At 38.4% G+C, this 23,846-nt stretch overlaps 1 long non-coding RNA gene across 1 annotated transcript in view; it reads right to left on the bottom strand.

Moving 5' to 3' along the window:
- Positions 1-21,760, bottom strand: part of LOC107205942 — a 34,194-nt gene extending 12,434 nt beyond the window's left edge. The window contains exons 1-2 of the long non-coding RNA XR_001522204.3: positions 21,446-21,760; positions 20,558-20,758 (exon numbers count right to left, since the gene is read on the bottom strand). This is a non-coding gene — a long non-coding RNA (uncharacterized LOC107205942). The remainder of the gene's footprint in view (positions 1-20,557; positions 20,759-21,445) is intronic.
- Positions 21,761-23,846: the final 2,086 nt, after the last annotated feature.

Raw genomic sequence — 23,846 nt, 5'->3', positions numbered from 1 at the left:
GACTTCAGTATAAAGGAGATGGTAAACTTTTTCCACCAACAGATAGAGAAAAGATTGCAGATAAAACAGATGGTTTTTATTTTCCCAATATACCCTGCACAAACTGAGTTCATTCTGAAGCATCTGACCCCTTATGGTGGCTAGAGGGAATAATTTCATTGTGCAAATTCCTTGTTAAAGCTTTGCAGTTAAATTTTGTGTGTGAAATAAAAGTACATCTGTGTTTAATTTTGCAAGTTTGCCATACATCATAACCTCAGAAGAACCCCTCAAGATCATGCAAATTAAAAGCAAGTATGCAGATGATTTGCATACATGTTTTTCTGGGTTAGACATTACATTGGAATGCATTGGCAGTGAGTGGCTGTGACTAATGTAACAGAGCATTACATTTAACGTGCTGCATTATACAGTTTTATGCACAGTAATGTAATAATTAGTTTGTCAAGATATCACGCTCAGCTCAAATTTAAATAGTGTTGCTCTCTGCTGGTTAGTCTTGTGAACTACATATTTCTTAATGTGAAAACTGCCCATTTAATTGTTCTCAGAGGTAGAATTTTAGGTTCCATTCCACCAGTTGCTGTCCAAGCAGAGTGACTTTGTGAGAGTTGAGGAAGTACATGCAACAACAAATCATTTGGATCACATTCACTCTTTTCTCTGGCAGATGTTATGAAAAAACAGTCTTAAAGACTTAGCTCTTGTTCTACAGGATTTCTGCATGGGTCCTCATTAAACCATCTTGTAATTTTGCATTTGATCATTCTTCATTTTCTTTTCAATTCCCTCTTCCTCCTAGACTTCCCATCTCCTGAATAAAGATTTTAAAGAGGAATATTAAGGGATGTTTCTCTTACTCTTACAAAAAAGTGGCAGCCCAAACTACATTTTCTGAAGAAAAGGAGCTAGTCAGCATATTAGGCATGCTCTGATTTTACCACTTGGACTGAAACTTTAGGAGGATCTTTTTCCTCTGGTTTCTCTACCAAAACCTGACTGAGATCAACAGTGAACTGCAAAGTTTACAAAATCAGGTCTAAAAATCAGGTAAATATGAGGTTTTTTAGTAGCAGAGAAGGATTTTTGTTCGCACTTGGGCATCTAAATTAACTTTAATCCCTGCTGACCAAGTTGTTGACATCTTGTTTTTCTTATACACAGGTGAGGAGCCTGGAGAGAAGACAAGGTAATGAGAACATATAAACCATTCTGTGGCACAGAGCAAAGAGTGATTATCTTTTTCTCTGACCCGCTATCATAACCAGTGCACAAGAGAAAAAGTGAAAAAAAATTTGAAATTTGTCAAGAAGTTTGCTTGCTGTTCACACTGACCATAATGTTTACTCTGGTAATCTTGCAAGTTTTGCTGATTCTGCTCTTAGAAGTACAAGCTCTGAGAGTTAGCACCTTTAAGTTATTTTCATCCCACTTAGCTAGGATATGTATTTTAGCTCATTTTTATGTACATATAATTTTTTGGCTATATGAAATTAATACCTGACATTTATCCTAGAAAGTTTTTGGATGATTATAGATATAGCAAAATTTTCAGTGCAATTATAGAATAATGTATATGTGGTATTCTTTTTAAATTGTGAATTTTATAGTTTACTTCAATTCTATGTTTTAAATTCAAATCTTATGAGCTACGGCATAAGTCTTCCCCTAGCTTATGTTTTCAAGTACCAAGAACATTACAATCCAGATCTTTCATATCTGATCCTATTTATGTCACTAGCAAAAGTTCCTTGCTGTGTTTACTTCATCACAGATGTGCATTGTAGGAATTTGAAGAGATCTTCAAATACCTCTTGGTCTATTTCTCTTTCCAAACAGACAACCCCTGCAAGTGTTCTGATTTTAATTTAAATTATATGCATCAGTTGCTGCCATAAAACAAGTTAGTCTTGGCTCTGAGGTTATAGGTTGTCAGGAAACATTTTATGTGGAGAAGCAATGAACAATGAGTATATGATATAACGTAGAAAAGTTGTGTTCCTGCAGTTTTCACTCAAACATTATTTCCACTTATTATGGTCTTTGCTGCCAGTGTTTTCCAAAATGGCAAAATCAGAACTCAAGAAGAAAATATGAGTGAGGGACAACATGTACTCATAGCAGCCTGAGAGTTTATTTTGGTCTGTAAAATAGGGACACTTCAGCAAAATTTAAGTACATAATATTATGTGACAAATCTCGAACCAGGACAGGGTGTGTGCCACATAATTTTACTTTTGTACCAATGAAATGTAATTTAAAAGTAATGGTGGAGGACTAAGGTCATCCCAAAAAGATTGCAGGGGTGTGAGATAGCCAGTTTTGTCCTCTTTACAGCAATCACATAGAAAATAATTGTTTGTTTTGTTTTTTTTTTTCTTTTCTGTAAACATAGCCAACTCCTCTATTCCAATTCAGAAGTGTTGCATTTGACTAAGATATCTTACACTGGACATTTCACCAGAGTTCCTGACTAGCATGTCAGAGCCATTGGTGCCATGCCTTTTCCTGCTCACTGGCTGCTGCCTAAGGGCAGCAGTGGTTCTCTGCAGTCATCATCTGCCTTTCAACCTTTTATACATCTTTATCCTTTTTTAAGGCAGCTTTGTGTTCTTTAAGGTCAGCCCAATGTAAACAATGAGAGCACAGAGCAACAACTGCACCTTTACCATGCAGAGAAAGCTCCATTTTCACTATAGAAAGGCTTTGTCTTTCTCCAGAAAGGATTTTGCTTCTGAAAAGGTCTTGAAATCCTTTTTATAGCTAAATCATTTTTATCCACATTATAAAAAACGCAATTCAAACCTGACAAAAACCGCAAACAAACAAACAAAAAAGCAACATAATCCCCCACCAAACACATTTTACTTAAGGAACACCGTAATTTTGCTGTGATAGTTTTGTATAAGTATGTTGAACTGAATTGATGGAAAGGGAACTGAGGTACAATAGCATTTCTTTCTTAAATAGAGCTACATATTACCATGAGAAAACTAGTTAACAGGAAGTTAAAAAGGAGCAGCTAGAAGGACAATTTTTTTATAGCTCACATGGAGAAAGTTTAAAACCACCACATCAGAGGATTGCAGCTAATGAACAGTGCTAATTAAACAGAACCATTCAATGAAAACAGAACCATTCAATGAAAACCCAGCCACAAAATAAAAAGGATTCAGCTTCATGAAACAGCCAAATTAAAGACGAAAGTAGCTCTTAAAAGTACATCCTCCCAAATAGGTGGAAATCATATATAGTTAGGGGAAATAGAAAAGGGCATAAGAGCTGCCAAAGGAAGAGAAAAAATGCTAAATATGGGAAAATAATTCTAGAATTTTGGGAAGTTATGGAGACAACTGCCAGAGAATTTATTTTGTTCACAAATGATCAAGATGCAACAGGAATTTTTAAGCAAGATGAAGGCATAGTAGGAAAGTAATTTGAAATATTTGCATTATCTTCCATGACAGAGGAACTGTTTTGTAGAATTGCTGAGAGCAGACAAGATATCAACATGCTGCTTTGAATGATGCATATGTTGGACAGATCTGGTCATTCCATACAGTAGAACTGGAACTAAAGAAGGTAAAGTAGATCTAGGAAAGGCATAGAGAAGAACAAGGATAGCCAGAAGTTTGAAACAATTGTTCCATATAAAACAACAAAAAAGAAAGGACTTTTCACCTTGGAAAGGAAAGATTTATAAAAATATGAACAGAGAAGCAATAAATAGGAAAACTGTTGATCTTTTCCCTCTATATACAAGTGTATATAGAGACAAGACATGGAAGTTTCAAAGCAATAAAAATAGTTTTTAGAAGTACCTTTCACAAACTTAAATATTTACATTACACAGGTCACTGGTAGATTATGCTGAGGAGACAACAATTCCATGTAAGTTCAAAAACAAGCAAACAAAATTAACAAAGAAATAAACAAATTCACAGGGCACACACTAATTAAACATGCCAATCACAACCTCAGCTCAGGAAGTCCATGAATTTAAAGAAGTAAAGGAAGTATAGCAGGGGAAATACAAAAACCAGAGTATGTAAATAACTAAACAGTCTATAAAACCACATGTTACGTTCCTTATCAAATTGTCCATTTCTTTAACATTAACATTAGCAGAACATTTAGTGATCAATGCTTATGTTCCCCTGTGTATTTGTTCAAGACACACATCTGTAAAAATTCTGATGGCTATGCAGCATTTTTGTGGATGTTGCCGAGCTTGGAATGTTTGATGGTGAATTAGACACTGAAGGCTTTCATGTCCTTTGCCCCTTCCTGTCTCCTTGTCTTCCACCATTTTTTACCAAAAAGAGATTTAATTTCTTGAATAAAAATGACACTTCATTTATCCTTTTGTTCATTTAACCTCTTGATCATTTAACCTCTTGTTCTTTTAACCTCTTGATTTTGACTTGTTCTTTGCTTTTTTTCCTGTAGTTTTTGATTTAAATGCGTGTTTTCTCTTAAATTTCTTTTCTTTCATCATTCAGTTTGTTTCCCACCTCATTCAGTTCGCTTCCCTGCATAGAAGGCTTGCTCTGGAATGGAGCTGAGGCAGCCTGTCACAGCCTCTTCCAGCAGGCACACGGAGCATCCCCAATAGATAATGGTCAGTGCTGACTGATCTACTGCTGCCTCAGCACAGACCTTGCACATAGACCTGTTTTCTGCTGCTAGCCTACATGTAGCTGGATCAGTTCTGCATCTCAAGAAACATGGCTTTGTTCTCATAAAATAAGAGAGATTATCTTTTAGCTCTTTAGAGTGCTCAATGCCTAACAGCCTTGGACCTCAGACTACCAGAATTTATGGAACCACAGGGGAAGCAGAGAGCTCTCCACCTAGGAGATGGAGTGTGTACCTTCCCATCAGCACTAAACCTTTCCCCCCTGCTCATCTTACCCCTCATCCTTTGCTTTGGTGGGGTTTGTACCCCGAGTTTCAAATGCTGCTTGACAGTCACCATTGCATTTTCTGGCCCAGCCTTGTAAATTCAGGCACTTATGACATTGGGCCATTTTATGCTGACAACCTGATGTAAAATGAGCTCCTCCACATGGAAACAACCCTCAGGAGAGCGAGTTCCTTCCAACTGGCTTCATATTTTGTTTACTAAAGCAGTTTGATTGTCTCTGAGTTATACTCACATATCTTGTAATTTTTCAGTACTGCTCCTATTACTTTTGGTAATTTCAAGGTTTTGGGCCAGGTTAAATTCTGCTCTGCCAACAATCATCCTTTGAATTCTCTCCTTATTAATACCATAAACCAATTCATATAATAGCATTCCCTCTAGGACATTTCCAAATGAACAACATTAAGTGAGCCTTGCTTCTACCACACAGAGCTGCAGTTTCCTCTTGTGTCTCAAATTATTATGAAATTTATCACATTCTACAGAAACACTTAGCTTTAGTGAGTAAACTTTTAAGATCTTTCGTAACTCTTCTAAATTATTACTGCAGAAAATGGGACTGGAATAAATCTTGTCCTAGAGCATCCTTCTGCCCCTAGACAAGGGGAGTTCTACCTGACTGAGCTGTTGTTTTTCTGAGACTGTAACAAACTGAGTAGGAGGAAGTTTTATGTTGTCATTGATGAAAAGTTTTTCATTATCTGCAGATCTTGTCTACAAGAGTAGGGACATCCCAGCTTGTATAAATTGCTTCTAACCCTTATTTGATCCATTATGCATGTTCAGTCTTCCTGAAAAGAAATTGCTGTTATGATTTTTACTTCCCCCACCCACGCTGATTTTGGAATGGGATCAAGAGGTGCAGTCCAGAACCTATTTCCTCCTACAGCTGAGCTGGTGTGCAACCCCTGGGTGCTCCTTTTGCTTACCTGTAGAAACAAGTTTGCTGCTCTGAATTCTGATTCTTGGTGTTTGCTGCAGAATCCCAGTTCTGGTGCCTTTCAGACACTTTCTGAGCCTGGTTCTAGAGAATGTCTTTCTCTTGGCAGCTCTCCTCCCTTGTTTCAGGAAGATAAAGTTCTCTTTACTCATAAAGGGGACAGATATAGCTGGGACAGAAGCTCTGGAGCCCAAATGGGTCCAACACCTAACTATTTTGCCCAAGCTGTATTCCTACAACAGTCCCAGAAAACAGCCTTAAGGCTCTTAGTACTTCTAGTCTCTGTGCTATTGAAAGCAGACTATGCATTTGGCTGGATCATTTTTGTACCTCCTTTGGCCTTGTCTTTTTCAGCCTCTTAGTTACTCAGAGAGACTTTACCAAGGTTTTTTGTATCTGGTCTTACAGATGTAACACAGAGCTCAAGGGAGATGACATATTTTGGATCTGGTTTAGACTTGGCTTCTCAGGGAAACGTTTACTGTTATGATTTTACTTTGTAACTCAATACCATTTTTATATTCAGCTCTGAACTCTGAAAATGTTAAGAAGCAAAGCTTTCCAACTTCCCCAAGAGGTGCAGCATAATTTTATGAAAATTGAAGGTAAAGAGTAAAATAGTGAAAAGAATTTATTGACAAAGTCCATCCTTATCCTGGACTCTCTCTTCTGATTTAATCACTAGAGAGTCTCCATCTCTTTCATGCTGTAAGTACCATCCACACATCTGAAAAAAAATCTTTTAACATGTTATGGAGACTTTAGGAGGGAGGAGGATAGATGTACTGCAAAACCTCTGTGGTCTGGATAGATGAGCCTTTGACTTTTTAACAGTGCTCACAAAGACCTTCTGCACTGCACCTCTTTTCACTGCTGCTCATGGAGTGTGCATTCTAGATTCAATAAGAATTAAATAAAATGTCCAGCTATGATCTAGATGCTTTAGAGTTGTCCACCTTATGTGCCACTTCACAGATCTCATTTTTAATGTATGATGTTGTTAAAAAACAGAGTCTGTAAAAGAGTGGTATTAGTTTCACACAGCATCTTCATCAATGATCTGGGGAAGGACATGCCCAGGGAAATTTTTATGTTTGCACCCAACATTAAACTTTTTTTCAGATTATAAAATACCCCTCTGGTAGTGAGTAAGACCAGAAAGACCTCACCAAACTGAGAGAATGGGCAGGTAGGAGGAGGTGGTTTTCAACTCAGCAGTGTTGCAAATATCTGGTGAGGCATCAAAGGAGCATCAGTCTAGCCCACATTCACTTTATTATACTGAGCTTTGAACAGGCACATGCAGCCCCCTTGCTCCCTCCTGCTGCTACATGCAATGCTACTTGCTGATGCAAACCATGGAAGGACAGATCTCCCTGGCCCTGTAGCACTTAGTGAGCAGCTCTCAGGCCACCCTGACAGTCAGTGCTCTAGTGGGATCTCATCTAGGCTTTTTTCCTGGGATGCTGTAGCGCAAGAGATTGAAGCCCAGTTCATACAAAGATTTAATGTATCTTTTCCTCACACATCCTGCTGTGTCCACGCTGCAGTTTCACCATTATCATTTATTGCTAGAGGGGAATGGACAGGTGTTGCACATTCTGGGCTGATCCATCTTCCCTTAGAAATATTATTGTAGAGACCTAAACCCAGTCAAGTGTCTATGCAGAGTACAACATAACGTAATAGTACACCAAAAAAGACTAAATATCAGACTACTTACAGAGTTATAAAATGTCAGACAAAAAAAATAAATATATATAAAAAGAGATGCTCTGTGACAAGAAAGAGATGTACTAAACACACATTTACCTCTTCTGACAGACAACAGTAAAATCATCTGAGACTGTCGACAGTTCGTTTTTCATAACAACAGTGATCTTATTTTATTCTATTGCCTTGTTCTTCAGGTTCTAATAGATCTTCTTTGAATATAAACAAAAATGACATGCCAGACGATGACAGTATATTGTTTGATGTTGTTAGCAAGTTAGTTTTTTACCTTGTAAATAATATTTGCTCTTTTTTAATGCCCCCTGTATGAGATCAACTCATAGTGCAATTTGCTTAGCTTTTTCCTTGGATGGCTGATAGCAATCAGGCACTTTGAACAATCTATGTAGGTCATTGCAAAGCTAATTAATCCCGCTTTTCAGGCTGAAAATTATTTTCAAGGAAATGTGTTCTAAAACAGCTGTCCCAATGATTTTAAATAGGTTCTAATAATATGCACATTTAGTGCCTTACCAGTATCTCTAAAAAATAAAATTGATTGAGATTCATTGACAAGACTGAAACAGAAAGCTGAGGGTTACAGTTCTGGCTATGTATTTCCTGAGCAAGGGAAGGAAAATTGCAAAGATAATCAGTTTCTGAATGAGCAGTATAAAAGAAAACCAGTAAAACAAGGAAGCAAAGGAAGATAATTGGATTGGTATTTTCTTCCAAGAGGGAAGCATTTGAACCTTAGAACCTTAAGGAGGAATTATGTCAATGCAATAGCTTTCCCAGGCTCCACAGGGGAGTTGCTTCACCTGTCAAATGCTTTTCCTGGTGTACCTGAATAAATTGTAAAGGTCTGTGGATTCAGAAAGCTATAGAGCTTATGTTGGATTTTTGGTTTTACACCCTTACTGGATCACCACTTTTGAATTTCATTTTTCAGGGAAGAGCTTGTTTTTTTCTCAAAGAATTGTGCAGGGTGGCAAAAGAGAAATTAATCTGTGTGCTCCCTCACATGGTTGCTGCAAAATTCTCTCCCTCTGTCTGCTAAGGTGACAATGGCAGCCTTGCTAAACCCCATATTGGTTGCAGTTACTTGTTAAGATAAGACAGTTGATTGCCAAATTTCATTTACACAAGAACAACAAGCTGCTTACAAATACAATTCACCTGGCTTACTTTTTTAACAGATGCATCAGAGAGAGCAATCAAAGAATTAAATGTGGTCTTAAACACATTAATACATGAGACAACCATCCTAGGAACCAAGATCTCGTTCAATCTGCATCCAACACAGTATCTCAAATAGCTCCTGGGGGCTGTGTTTCTCAAACTGTGCTTTGTGCATCACTGGTAGAGTTTAATACATTGGTCTGTGAAATTTGAAAGAAACCACACATATTCCCTGTACTTCCAAGAAAACAGACTTTCATTTCGTAATAAATGAACATTCAAACTTTAGCCTAATTTTAAGTTGCTTGTAAATGAAGACAATTGTGGGAACACTGTAGACATGGTCTGTGTTTTTCTTTTCCTGAAAACATCCTTACAGTAATTCAATTAACTGAAGTTAAGAAACACTTGCCTACAGAGTGGATTTTTAGAATCAAGCTGTCAGCAGGAATTACAACACCTGAAAATAAAAGATGTATGTTTCTAGGTCAGACTGTCTGCGGTGTTGGATTCACAGATGAAAAATGAGTGTAAAGGGATTTTATATAGAGAATGAAACATGTCTTTCCCATCTTCTTACATTTCCCCCCCCCCCCCCCCCCCCCCCCAAAATATTTGGATTATGTTCCAAGCTCACAGGTAAACTCAATTCTGAAACCATTCCTTCCTTCTCTCTTCACAGTACTGGCAGAGAGAGGAAAGGAAGAAAAATTCAGGGCTATTTCAAGCATCCAGCATCACTGAACAACTGAGATTTGATCACATTTTTCTTGAACTTTAATTTTCACAATTTGAACTTTAATTTTCACAATAAAAAGTGTGATTTCACTAGACAATTTTAGGAGGTAAATGAGTCTTCTTCTCAAAGTGTATCATATCTGAACAAGTGTCCCTGTCTTGATTGAAAAAGCAACACTGGGGTCTGTTCTATCAGACAGTACTGGACCCTGGCCCTTGCTCCCCCATCTCTGATTCTGAGCCCTCAGTCCTCCTTCTCCAGAGCACATTCCTGATGGAAACATTCATGTTGTAGCTGCCTTCCAGGTGCTACGAGTGCTGGTCCCCCTCCACACTCAGCCCTGGTGGCTGGTGTTTCTGATGAAGGTGGAACCACATGAAGGGGCTTCTGTACGTTCACAGCTCTCCTCAGGCTAAATCTCTGCATGCCTGCCTACATTCCTGAAACCCTCAGATTTGTGAATCCAGGTTTCATGGTGTCATCTGACCTATGCTTACAATTAAAAGCCTAAGCCCATGAGACAGACAGGATCTGACACAGCTGCAGATGTTTCACCTTTCCTAGACAGTCTGGTTTATGCTCTCTGCCAGGTCACAAACTGGCATTGCACCTCTGCCATTTGCTCACTCTTTTGGGTGCTTCAGAGCTCCAAATTCAAAGGGATGCATCATCCTGTTTCTTCTTAGACTTGTGTCAGGTGACATAAGTGGTCTGAACATTTGATCCACAATTTATAAGTGACTTCATTAAATGCAAGAAGTGTTAATCAAGGAGGGGGAAAAAGCTCTAATAAGCATTTCAGCATTGCTAATTTGCACAGATGGTTGAATTGGAGGGAATATGCAGAAAGAAAAGATAGATCCTGAACATACTTTGAAACCAGTTTTTCAACCAAATAGAAATAACTTTGTGAAGCAGCCAAATACAAAAGTTTGCTGAGGCAGCAGCACAGAGGCCAGGTTCAGGCAGTAAACAATTGGGTGCCATCATGATGGCAGCACACCATTAAGAAAGATAATGAAAGCATTTTAAATAAACAAACATAAAAAGCAGTTTTGTAGCTTGTATCTCTACTTTCTTCACTCAGCACAACCTTGGATCCAATTTCTAGTGCACTATGTTTCAAACAGATGCTAGTGGTGAGCATACCATACTTTCACAAGCAGGACAGAGAGAACATAAATCAGTTATCACCCTAAAATATGTATGGTACCTGAAAAACTACAGACTGTTTGAAGGGTTACAATTATTATGTCTATTGAAATAAGTGATATCCAGACATGGGAAGGCTTCTAACCCTTTAAATTATATTAAAAATAGGTCAATCTTGTTTTCTTCCTCTATCGTAAGACTGGTGAAAGGAATATGATAAGGTGCATCTGTAAAACCACTGCAAAACCATTTTTTATCAACCATAAACACATATTCATTAATTACAATTAGAAATGTAAGACTGAAAAAGTGTTCCTAATCTCAGATATTGTCCCTGTGCTAACCCAAGTGGCCATATCTAAAGTGGTGCCAAAATCTGGTCTACCTACATCTAGAAAACAATTTGGGACTTTTTTCTGCTTTGCGACAGCATCAGAACATACATATAAATTATACAAAATAAAGCTCCTTTTTAATTAAGAAACACTTATGGTTGCCTCAGGTGATTATTGATTCAGAGGTTTTTTGAGTCTATTGAGGAAGGTGTGGGCTGATTTCTGCAGTGGCCTGACAAGCAGGATAAGCAGACTTTGCAAAAAGGATACAGAATTCTAAAACTGCAGTCACAAAGTAGCTGCAGTTTGAGTTTGTTGCATTAGTAAGAGATTGCAATCAGTACTTAAAGCTTTAGGGTTAATATATGGTTTACTTAATATTCCAATGTGAGTACACTTGGTTATACATGGATTTATGTGCAAACACACACACTCTTCAAGCTGTACTATAAATAATTGATTCATGCATTGAGCTTTTAAATCATCAAAACGAGTGACAATTGAAAGCATTCTAAAGCATATGCTAGCATAATTCTATTGTCATCTTAGAGGGGAAAGTCTTATCTTTCCAAAGGCAGCAGCAAAATTCCCAATGCTGTCCCGAATTAGAGTTTGCCTTACTATAAAAATTATTAGCAACAAGCTAGTAATTGTTTTCTATCTATTAAGTGGGACTGTTTAGTTTAACAGGACACACAATAAGGTGCTTAGCAAAAGCTCTTTCAGTGCTTTTGGTGTATTCCCGGAGCACAGACCTGGAGCGTTTAGGTCAGATCCCACATTGTGTGAATGAGCTCTTAGTCAGGGAACAGGACAGACATTTTCTGCTTCTTTAACGTGACACTTGGAACATGCTTTAAAGGGATACTGAAATAGAAAACGGGAGTTCATTGTGTAGGTGAGAAAAAGCAGAGAATTACAAATGTGGTGAATGACAAAGGAGATGGTGGTGTGGGTAAAAGCCAGGCAATGCATATGACTGCTTACTCCTGTTTTCCTGTTTCTTCCCTACCTACTGAGAAGCTGGACCATATCTCAGTATAGACAATCTTTTCCCTTCTTCAAAGCTGTGTAAAAAGCTTTTGTGTCATGGAAATTATTGTAGCTGTACATTTAATGTACTTTTAACTTCAGGTGATACTGTTTGCAGATAGAAGAAAGAATTAAAAGTTACAAATAATGAGCAAGCATGCCAGCAGCAATTCTAGTATCCCTATTGCAACAAATAATTTCAGCTAATTGAACTGTTTGCAGAAACATTTTTTTAAAGTAGGCATTAGAAAATGTCCGTGGAAAATGAGTCAGAAGAGTCATTATCTTTGCCACAGACCCCCCTTACAGAATTAGTTTCAGCTTTCCGAGAGCAAAAAAAGGCCATGTGACCTAGTCATCCTACAAAAATGACTCGAGAAACTGGATTTTAAATACTGATATCACACACTGAACCATTAATGAGCAATCTATAAAACAAAATAGGTCTGGGAATGCTTGCAGGCACTGTAATTCCACACACACTCTTCATTCTCTCCATCTCTTTTATTCTTTTATTGCTTTATATTAAACTGAATGGATAATTTAAGCAATTAAAAGGCAAAATAATTTTCCTGGCCTAAGAAATTACATTGGTTTCATTAGGCTTGTTAAGTTGTATTTCAAAATTCAGTTTTTTAGTATTAGTGTAATATAGAAGGGGTTACATGGATTAGAAGGGCTAACATAAAATCTCCAAAAGATTAAAATATTTACTACTTGACAAAGGCATACATAATCAAGCTGGCAGCTACTTACTACAAATGCATGTTTGAAAGTTTAGGTTTGGATAGGTTTTAAAGGATTACTTTTATTAAAATATCTCAGGTTGCTAGAAATAGACCTCATGGTAGACAAACAGTAAACAAGGTCACATACTTCCTACCTGTTGAATAGGGAAAAGCATGCCAGATTTCTTTGCCAAAAATCCCCTTTTGTGCCTTTGTTCTAAATAAACCCAAGGCAGCTCATTGCCAGAGCCTCTCTGCTTCCTGCACCCCCTCCCACTCCAGGCTTAAGATTCCATTTCTAGAAGCAACAGATAATTGGGGATCTTTTGAAATCAAGTATTGAGTTTTCTATTTTTAGCCACACTAATAAGGATGAACTGAAATTCTTTCCAGAATTTCACCTCTTCAGCTTAGGAACGAGTAATCAAAATTTGTAATAACGCCTTGGTTTGTGTTTTATGTTAATGGCTGAAGTGCCTCAACAGCCTTGGGAAAGGAACAGCTTGCTTGTCTAATTGAAGCTGGCAATATTTCCACGTCTTATTTCAGCTGGTAGGTACTGTAGCAACCAAGGTCATGTAAGAAAATTTCAGCATATGGTAACAGCTGTGCCTGTGATTGCAATATTTTCTGCAGATGGTTTATTCATCATTAGATAACAGTCATGATTATTGAGGGACTAATTGGATTTTCAAACAGCTAATCTTAGAGGATGGAAGAATTACAATAGAAAAGTTTGGTATAGCTTAGGGAGTCTCTTTATTCAGCTCCTTGCCAACTCCCAAGTTTTTCTTTAATCTAAGAAGATATTTCCTTTCTTTATTTGCTTTCTGCCAAACAATTTCATCACCTCCAAGAGAAGCAGTCTCCCTCAGATCTTTTAAATACTAATATCATCTTTCTGCCACGTATGGTGCCACCACCAAAAATCTGAAATTTTGTTTACAACATTTAAATGCCTGGTATGCTGTTCAGTTGTATGTACAGTTCAGCATGTCAGTGTCCTTAGGACAGCCTCGCACTTGTTTGTACAAGGTCAAGGAGATCAGATTAGCAAGTTAATGAATCACAGTACATAGAGAACCAAACATTGTTCTTTACTTTTAATCATCAAAAAGACACTTTTCCCAAATCAGAGCCCTAAACAAGTTTCTGTCTAAAAAAACCTAGTAAAAATCCAAAGAGTTATGAGGCTGGTGCAGATTGTGAGAATCCCAGAGTTATCAGAGCGGGGAGTTATGGTATGAGAAGTCAGGAACAGAGGTAATTACATGAATGTTTTAAGATCAAACAGAATTGTTCTTCTGATCATATGACCAAAATTCCTTCCTGGGAGATGGTGTCTTAACCAAAGTAGGTGTCTTAAAATGCTTTTGTTTTGTCAAGTCAGGGCCATATGACTCTTAAATTGATTTAGAATACTTGAAGACCAGAGTACTACACAGGATCACAGGTAACAGAATCCATTCCTTAGAGGATATGCCTTGGACTCAAATACCAGCATTTTGTCTAATAACAGTAACAATAGTAGGATCAGGTTTTTACAAAGATTGAGACTACTCAGAAACATCCTATGTTTAACAATCCATCAGTATTTGAATGTATAGTCTTGAAGACTTTTATCCCATGATAGTTCCTGGATGTGGGCGATTAGCTACAAAAACTCGTCTACAAGTCTTCAGCAATTTAAAAAAAGTACTATTTAGTCTTGCTGGATTGCTACATTAAAATCTGCTCTTTTAATTCCTTTCTCTGGAAATATGTATTCTTTTGTTTCAGCTCAACCACAAAAAAGGCTAGACTAAAAGCATACTGATGTCTTACATAATAGATTTTTTTTCTCTATCTGATCTTTATTCTTTCTAGGCTGATTTTGCAAGTTATTTAAGGACATCTTAAAGTTACAGTGCTCTAGGAGATTGATGCAATAGCCACAGCTCCAGTGTTAAGCCTGGGATCTCTGTAATATTAGCAAATACAAGGCTTGTCTGCTGCACCTCTTTTGAATATGTTATGATCAGCACATTTTGTCTCATTCAACCACATGCATAAAGTTTCACTCTGCTAATTACTGAATGATGGTTGTGCTCTGGTAAGTTTGAAGACATGATAGGCTGAGATCCACTGTGGGAAGAAAAGGTGATATTCCAACCTCAAATCCCCTTCTAATGACAGCAAAACTTTGCTAAGCTTTAATCTTACTGAGTCTCTCTACTCAGATATGGAAAAGAATGGGAGACGTGCTAGTGAATGGAATAAAATCATACTAACAAGAGTCTGAGAGGAAAGACAGGACAAACTGGCAGTAGCTGGCAGGTAAAAAGTTTGAGATCTGTAGCCAGACAGCAAGCAAAGAACAAGGAGGGACAGGGACTTATAAATAACCAAAATATATTTTTAGGTTGGAATAAAAACCTTATTCCCTCAGCACAGCCTGGCTAATGTAGGCTCTCCTCACAGACAGGGAGGGCAGCTACCCCACGGAGATGCATGGTGAAGGTGTTGCTGTTCTTAGCCTAAACTGCAGCTGTAGGAAGCCAGGTCTGAACACAGAGATATCATTACACAGGGCTCTTCTTTCAAACCCACTTCCATAGATTTTATGAATTAATGTCACTTGACATTTGAAGCATATTTTTAGGAATAATACATGAGGATACAAAAGGAAATTATTAGAACAAGGGATAAAATTAAGAACTGAGAGTTGTACTCCACGGTTACTTTAAGCAGATTAGTGAAACCCTGTTTCTTAATTTACTGATCTTGTACAATGAGGATAATCTTTATCCACAGGGTTTTGTGAATGGAATTTGTGAAGTGCTTTGAGGGCTTCTCCATGAAAGTCCTATAATCTGGAATTGCAAAGCTTTATTAAAATATTTTAGTATGTCTAAGAAGCAAGTAAAGCAAACATAAAGGCTGAAAAAATATGATTTAAAATATTTGTGCAGACTCATTTTTATTCGGAAGTATTCTGAAGCAGTAGTTATAATGCACTAGTGTACAAGTGTCTGTAAGACTTCATGAAGTCATAACCAGCCCTAGAACTTTACCACACTAGACTTTCTGCTTTTTTAAAATATGTACTTGGAAATTTAATATGTAATTAGAAAGTTTATTAAAATACAATGCACTCAGCAGTACACTCAGTACACTGCTGAGTATCTTTTCTGTTTAATGTCTCATTTCTAGTATTCTTCTACCACAGTGTCATCATACTTAACACTGTTGTACTTTAAATTATCTTGAAAGATACAAAAACCCAAGTGTCTTAAAGAATTCATGTTATTTACTTTCTAACATTTAAAACTTACAAAAGAAGGTGCTACCAATGTAACTGCTTACTGTTTTCTGTTCCTATTTTAAAACATAGATAATTCTTATTGCAGATTCTTTGTATATTATGCCTAGCAGTTGTGTGTTAGCTAGTTTACTGAAAAACCAAACTGATACGTGCTTTGTACAGCTCCCCTCTTTGAATCTTAATATAAACATATATTGTGACAAGTAAACAAGCTATAGTGTCCTTTTAACTGCGTAGCTAAGCTTTGTGTGAAGAATTACAGGGATAAAAAATCCATTGCCACACTAGGAACTGTACTTCAGAGGTCACTTGCTTTGTTTGCAAGAAAAATGAAAATAGATTTCTGTGTATTCACCTGACTTCATCTTTAAATTTCTGAACAATTATGACTTTTTCTGCCCACCACCTCATGCAAGTACTGAGCACTGTTGTGCCACTACATCTTCTGAGATACCCCTGTTTTTCCCAGAAGCTCACCCTGTGTCCACTCTGCCATATCATACCAAGTCAGTTTCTGCAGCCTTGTAACCATGGCTGCTAGGCCTGAGAAAAGAAGCCCTTGCAGAGGGCAGGATATAATCACACGGATTCACCATCCTCCGAACTTAGTCATCCAACAGCAAGTGTGAACCAACTTCTACCTCTGTGGTTGTGAAAGAGCACAAAAGGCTTCCCTGTCCTGGGTATACATGCTCTACCTCTACAGCTCTCACCCATGGATAAGGTGAAAAGGAGCCAGGCATCCTGCTGGACACTGAACTGAATGTGCCCCTGCCACAGAAAAGGCTGACAATATCCTGAGCTGCATTACACTGCCAGGCTGAGGAAGGTGACCCTTCTCTCCTCAGCACTGGTGTGCCCCAGTTGTGCTGTGTCCAGTTCTGGGGCCCTCAGTACAAGAGGGACATGGACACACTGGAAGGAGTTCAAGAAAGGCCTACAAAGATGATTCAAATTTTAGAGCATCTCTGTTATGAGGAAAGGCTGAGAGAGATGGGAGGGACTTTTCAGCCTGAAGAAGAGATTTGAGGGGATTCTTATCAACCTACATAAATGCTTGAAGGATGGTACAAAGAACACGTTGCCCACCTCTTTTTGGTGGTGCCCAGTGACAAGATAAGAAAGAGGAAACACTTTTTACTGTGAGATGGCTGAATACTGGTACAGGTTGTTCAGGGAAGTTAAGGATTCTCCTGTCTTGGAGGTATTAAAATCTCTCTGGACATGGTTTAAGAGGAGCTCTGCTTGAGCAGAGGGTTTGGATCAGATGAACTTCAGAGGTTCCTTCCAACCTTAGCCATTCTGTGATTTCTGATGTGTGATTTTCATACAGATTTTCTGGCATGGACAAGAATTTTCAACAAGTTTTGGAAGAGCTCTAGAGAGGAGTGTGAAAATCTAAATGTTTGGTTTTGGATATACTCAATAATATAGCTAAAAACTCCTTCAACCAAAGAAAACCTCAACCTAATAACTTGCTTAAACTGCAGATGGGAAAAAGAAGGAAAGAGAACTTACAAACAATGAATTCTCCTCAAGTTAATGGGAGAAATACAGGTTTATCCAAGCTCAGCTGAGTATTTTGGTGATCTCCTTCAATAGCCTCTTCTACAGCTATTAAACCAGATTTTAAATGAGCAAGGAATAGAAATCCCTCATAATACTCATTCCAAAATTAGAAACAAGGCTTGAGAACATGTTTCCACATCTAATACACAGAGTATTTCATTATAACAATCACAAAACATTTGAAGAGAAAGTGATTAAACCAGTGTTGAGCTGGTGGAGGTGGAGTGCAGAATTTAGGAAGTACTTGTTCTTTTTTCCTGCTGCTAAAATTAGAAAATCTTGGCATATTTTCAGGCCATAGACCAATTTGGGTCTTTGTTAGGTATCCAAATGCATGAAATTGTCCAGACATAAAAGCAGCAAGAATGAGAGAAGAATCCAGCTTTAAATGGAGAGATTGATTGAAGATACACTATTGAAATCATGAGCAAAACTCCTTAGAGCAAGATGAAAAAACAAGAGACAGGCAAAACAATTTTCAGTCAAAATTAACTGAAATTTAAATTAGACAGATGTTTCTATGAGAATAGTTGAAGTTACCTGAAGAAGAATTTTTGAAGATGTTTCAAAATACTGATAATTAACTATTTCTTTTACCTAAATTAACCTATTTTTCACTCCTATCCTGAGTACTTTCAATCTGTTCCACAATACTTAATTCCAATAAAGTGTTTTATTTCATTTTCCTTTAGGCCAACTCCCCCATAAGGGCTACAGCTCTATTTATACTTTTGCTGTATTAATCAAAAGTGCTTTATTACAGCATCATCTTAGCTGAAGTGCAGTTTGGCCCTTACTTTCCTGGATTCTCCTCAATCTTCATTTCAGGTTAGATATTTTTTTTAAGCTGGAAATATCCAGGTTGCTTCTGAACCTTGTGGCAAAACATGGGAATGACATGGCTGGTGCATGGCTGGAGATCTGTCCTGGGTAATCTGAGCACCGTGTATTAGACCTTCAAGCCAACAAACTCATTTGCAAAACACAGTTTTCTGTTTAAATTAATCTAATTTTTTTTTCATCTCATCTTTTCCAACAAAGTCTGGAACAACTTCCCATGGAGCAGGACTTCCTATTCTTACTCAATCTAATTTGGATCATGTGTGCCTGGGAAAAGAAATGAGAATAAGGTTTTGAGGTGACTTTTTGCTGTTTCAGTTCTAGTGCACGCACAGCTAGCACAGGAGTGTGGTGCTGGTGGATGGGAACGTGATGAAACAGCCTCTTGGTCAGCCCATGCTGACAGAGAAGTTGGTCTGTGTTTACTGAGCTGCAGGACACCACAGGTCTATGGCAATGCTCAGCTCTTCTCATATTCCTGGTGCTGTGTGTGTCCCAGCCTGCAGCCCCAAATGGGTCTATGGAATAGAAAGTCTCTGTCGTAGCACAGGAGCTGTGAGCTCATCCACTCACCTTTGCTGCAACTATTCTCTTTGAATGAAAAGGTTTTTGAGGTTATGGGGAGAAGTGCAAGTAGCAGCTCTGCCCAGCACAACAAGGAAGAGTCTGTGCACCAGTCCTGTATTTCCTGTGGTATCTCACCAGGAAAGGGGAATAATCTCCCACAGACCACCCCAAACCATCAAACCAGTATGAACTGTACTTGCCATGCCAAGAACCAGGCATCAAAGCTCAAGGGCTTACATATTCAATGAAGTGTTTTAATATTAGAGCAGGGAGACCATAAAAACTGCAACCTTTTGGTTCCCTGAGGTCTCCTAAAGAAGGCCATGAGGGACAAAACACTGTATTTTTTTTGTTCTTCTCTACAATATTAAACCACTTAATAGAATATGTAAGCTCTTGAGCTTTGATGCTTGGTTCTTGGCATGCCAGAGGCTTTGTTACATGTTTCTACAGTAATTGAAAGAAATATCCATCTGTAGCAATTTCATTTTTTAGCAAGCTGAACAGATTCTTGGGAGGTAGGAGCTGCAAACATATGAAACGGAATAAAATAGTTTTTATCGAGCTCAATTCTTTTAGTTCTGCTTTTGAGGAAACAATCACAGAGGAGTGTTATAGAGGAGCCCTGGAATCAGAGCTGACATATTCGCAATCTTGGTTCAAATAATGCTGCAAGCAGCCAGCCCTGGGGGAGCTTACAACCCTGCCACACCACGTTAGCAGACAGGGCTGGGGTTGTGCCACCAGGCTCTGGGTACAAGACAGCAGCTCCAGTTACCCAGCCCAGACTTGTTTCCTGAGTCACAACAACTGTTAGCCAAATCTCATCCACCTCATAGTCCATCATGGCTCATCTTCCCCCTTTCTTATCCTTCACTCTGCTATGGTTTGTTGATATGATTTTGGGACAGTGATTTGTCTCCCATCCTATTTGCTTACATTGTGTCACACAATGGCACCCTGATCTCGGTCCAGAAATACAGATGACACTACATTACAACTGAAAAACAACAGTCACAGAACAGCTATTCAAAAGTCAATTAAAAAATGAAAAAATGGGATATGCTACAAGCAGAGGTGACCTGGTATCTTGGAGGAGTAGCATAAAAGTGAAATGGAACCAAGAAAGAGCTTAGGAGAAATTTGTAAAGCCAGAACTTTGTAGACATTTGGCAAGGTGCTGAACAGGGAAAATTTCTTTGAATAGCGGAGAATCAAGTTTCCACAGTGAGGTTTGTTATGGTCTTTGAGAGCTCAGAATTTTTACAGCTTCAGCAGATGGACTTCACCCAGGTAATATGTTATTTTTTGGAAACTAAGATGTGTGGTTAGCAGCACCCCCACCAACATCTTTCATTTCTGAAGTTGGCACTGTTTTGGGGATTGGCAACCAATTGCCTACAATGCATGCTTACAGCACTGTGACATCCTGATGCAGAAAATCTCACCACTCTAGAGGGCTCCATTAATATTACTTCCAATCTAAAGCCACAAACCTCCCCAAAAGTAAGGTTCATGCACCATCTTACCTTTCTGCTGAAAAGCAGCAGGGATTTGTTTACTATTGTTTGCCTTACAGTATTCTCATCTGAAGTGTGTAGCTGCAGAGAAGAATTACAGCGAGATTCCTTCTTTTCTCCCAGGTATTAGAGTGAGCTCAGTTGTGCATTGAGCTGGGCTCTCCAGGTAGCTGAGCACCTCAGGGCAAAGAGAGGTGCTGTAAGGCCAGTCTGTGAAATACATTAGATTTTAATTTACATTATGAACATCATAAGCCTTTGACTTTAAACCAGCCTCTAGAGAGCAAAGCCAGAGCATCTTTTTGAGGCAGGGATGATCCCAGCAATGAAATGTCAATTCAGAGCATGTTTTTCTGCACAACTCCTCATACTGTTTTTTTTTTATTATTATTATTATTAATATAGTGAAAAAAGAGAATCATAGAATTGGTTGGGTTGGAATTTCCCTTGAAGATCATTATGTTCCCTTTTCCAGGGACACAGACACCTTCCACAAGACCAAACTGATCAAAGTCCAATTCAACCTGACCATGAACATATCCAGGCATGGACCATTCACAAGTCCTCTGAGTAATCTGTTCCTGTGCCTCACCACCCTCACGAAAGTGCTTGAACATTCTATGTTGCTGATATCCAGCCTGCAGTAGTCAATGTCACCAGAGAAATCACTGCAGAGCAGGACCACAGCTTTATGACATGGATGTTTAGACCTTCTACAGTCTGCACCCCCACAATGACAAAACAAACAAGCAAAAGAGAAAAATATAACCTTTAATCTGCAAAACCTAGGTTTATAATGTCCCATTATTCTGACACACAGAAATGTAGTTGCAGAACAGACTAAATGCATTTATAAACAAAACTACCTTTGCTTGCCTTCTCTTTTGGGGAACAAACCTTTTTCCAGGCTGTTTCCATCCACTCCCAAATTTAAAGCACCCACTCCAGCTGACTGTTTCTCTCCCCATGAAGGTCTGGTTTCTGTCTCTCACTGCCTTCTCAGCAGTCTGTTTGCAGGGCAAGCTCCTGGCTGCTTGCTGCAGCTATTCCTGCCTGCTGCCTTGCCTTGCCCTCCGGTCCCCTCCAGGCACAACCTCTCCACTTCCACCTGAAGGTCCTGCCTGACCCAGTGCCTCGCCTCACAGGGCACAACACAAAAGGAAAACAAGCAAATTAATCATTTCACAGGTGGCTTATAGCAAAGTGTCAGTGCAGACTAAAAAAAGATTTGAGAATAGCTTTAAGTGTTCTGGCAAAAGGGGAAAAAAAAAAAAAGAATGTAATCTTTGATAAAATGATGGAGGTCAGCAAATTGCAGCTAAAAATGGAGATAGCAATGAGATAAACACCAGCTGTTTTTTAAATCCTTCTGAAACAGTGTACGAGGTGAATTTCAGGTGTTTAAGAGAACATATGCAAAGTTCTTGGAAAACACACTGTTATAAAGGAATATTAGAGGAAGAAGGAATATATATGGTTGTTGCCGACCAGGATAAATTATTATTAATGTTTGCGATGAACGCCCAAATAGCAGGCACCAGAAGAGTGCAATGGTTTGGCCTCAAAAAGCCTCTAGACACCAAACTTTTTCACATAGCAAGATGTAAAAGGTCCAGTTTCTGTGTTTTGCATTAGTAGGGGGGAAGTGAATAGAGAAAGCTGACAGCTGCCAGATGGCACAAATAGCTCCACATTACCAAGTACATAAGTTTATGACAGTTTTGCAAGAGCTCAGCCTTCAGAAAGTACACCTAAAAGTTTGCATTGTATAAATCAGGGTGACTGAACAAGGTTTTCAGCTTCCTCTGGAATACTCTTTATCTCTGGAATTTCTGGCCATCACCTTCCATCCCTTGTTTAAATGAATTCTGGATGCCACATTACCCTTCAGCCCCCTTTCCCAGCTTCTGCAGTCCTCACAGCATCTCTTCAGGAGGTGTTGGAACTGCTTTGGGCTCACCTTGGTGTCTGTTTCTCCACGTATCCTTTACTGATATGTGTGAATTCCTGATATCACCTAGGGCAGACCTGAAGAGAAAAATGCTGAACTGCAGATCCTGTAAAATGGGAGGGTCACAGGAAAAAACACAGAATGTTGTTTCTTAATTGTTGTGTCTTAATTGTTTTTAATTTAACTGTTGCTATCTGCTAGTGGGATTTCTAACTTCATACAGATTCCAGAGACAAATGGGAATATTTAAACTGGGCCCTTTACAAGGTACACTGAGCTAATCTTAAGTAAAAGATGAGAGAGTCAAGGCTGAAGACTTCTACCACCAGCTATGAGTGAAGATCCACAAATGTAACAGGGGAATGTAGCTTATCTGCATGCATCCTCCTTTCTGGGGGTTTCTGCATGTAATTCTGCTCACCTGACCAGCTGGAGGACAAAATTTTATTGCTGTAAGTCATATTTATTTTCTTGTAGAACAGGACAGAAGTAAAAGACCCTACATGCTGGTTAGTAGTAAGATGGAATAAGATAGAATCAGGAAATTTCCCTTCATATATAAAATCAATATCTGTACTCATTACATAAAGCCTGTAGTCTGGACACTTGTGCAAGACACCCTTTTTGCTCTGGCTAAGTTTGTCCTGCTTGTTTTCCAGGTATGCACACATAACTAAAGAGGCTCAGCTCTGAATTGGTTTTGAAGTTTTAACAACACAAACAGGGAAATCTGTTCTGTGTCATCAGTATTAGGCACTGAATTTCTATGTCTGCAGTAATTGCCAAAAGATTTCTCACCCCAGCTTTGTTGTGATTCTGATGTTCTCTAAATGTCAGTGAAATCAGATAACCACCCCTTCGCTAAATAATGTCTGTCCTCTCCCTCTGTCCAGGGGACGAACATATTGCCAGAGACTTTTAAATAGAATGAAAGATGGGGAGTGCTGAAACAGCCACATGTACTTCAAATTCTTCTTATAAGAGTGGTTGTCATTAGCACAGATTATTTTTGTTCATTGCATATGTACATTTTCTAAATAAAATTCCCAGTACTATTGCTCCTTTCTCAAAAAATCATCAGGCACTCAAGCCCAAAGTTAAAGCAAAAGAAAATTTTTATCTCTTTAGAAGGCAAAATAAATAATTCTGTGGGAACACTGCCAATCAGAGACTTATTGCAAATGAAAAAAAAAATTACACAACTGTCACTTAATTTGGATCAATGACACCTGTTTCTAGGTAGATTCAGTGCAACTGTTATGTGTGCAGATGTACACACAGGCAATGCTGTTATTTATAGAAGGGTTCACAGCCCATTAGAAACCATCTTGTAAAAAAACTGACTTT

This window comes from Parus major, chromosome 5 (genome assembly GCF_001522545.3).
Source record: "Parus major isolate Abel chromosome 5, Parus_major1.1, whole genome shotgun sequence".
Taxonomy (NCBI): domain Eukaryota; kingdom Metazoa; phylum Chordata; class Aves; order Passeriformes; family Paridae; genus Parus; species Parus major.
The sequence above is the reverse complement of the archived record's forward strand: the minus strand, read 5'-3'. Positions and strand labels throughout refer to the sequence as shown.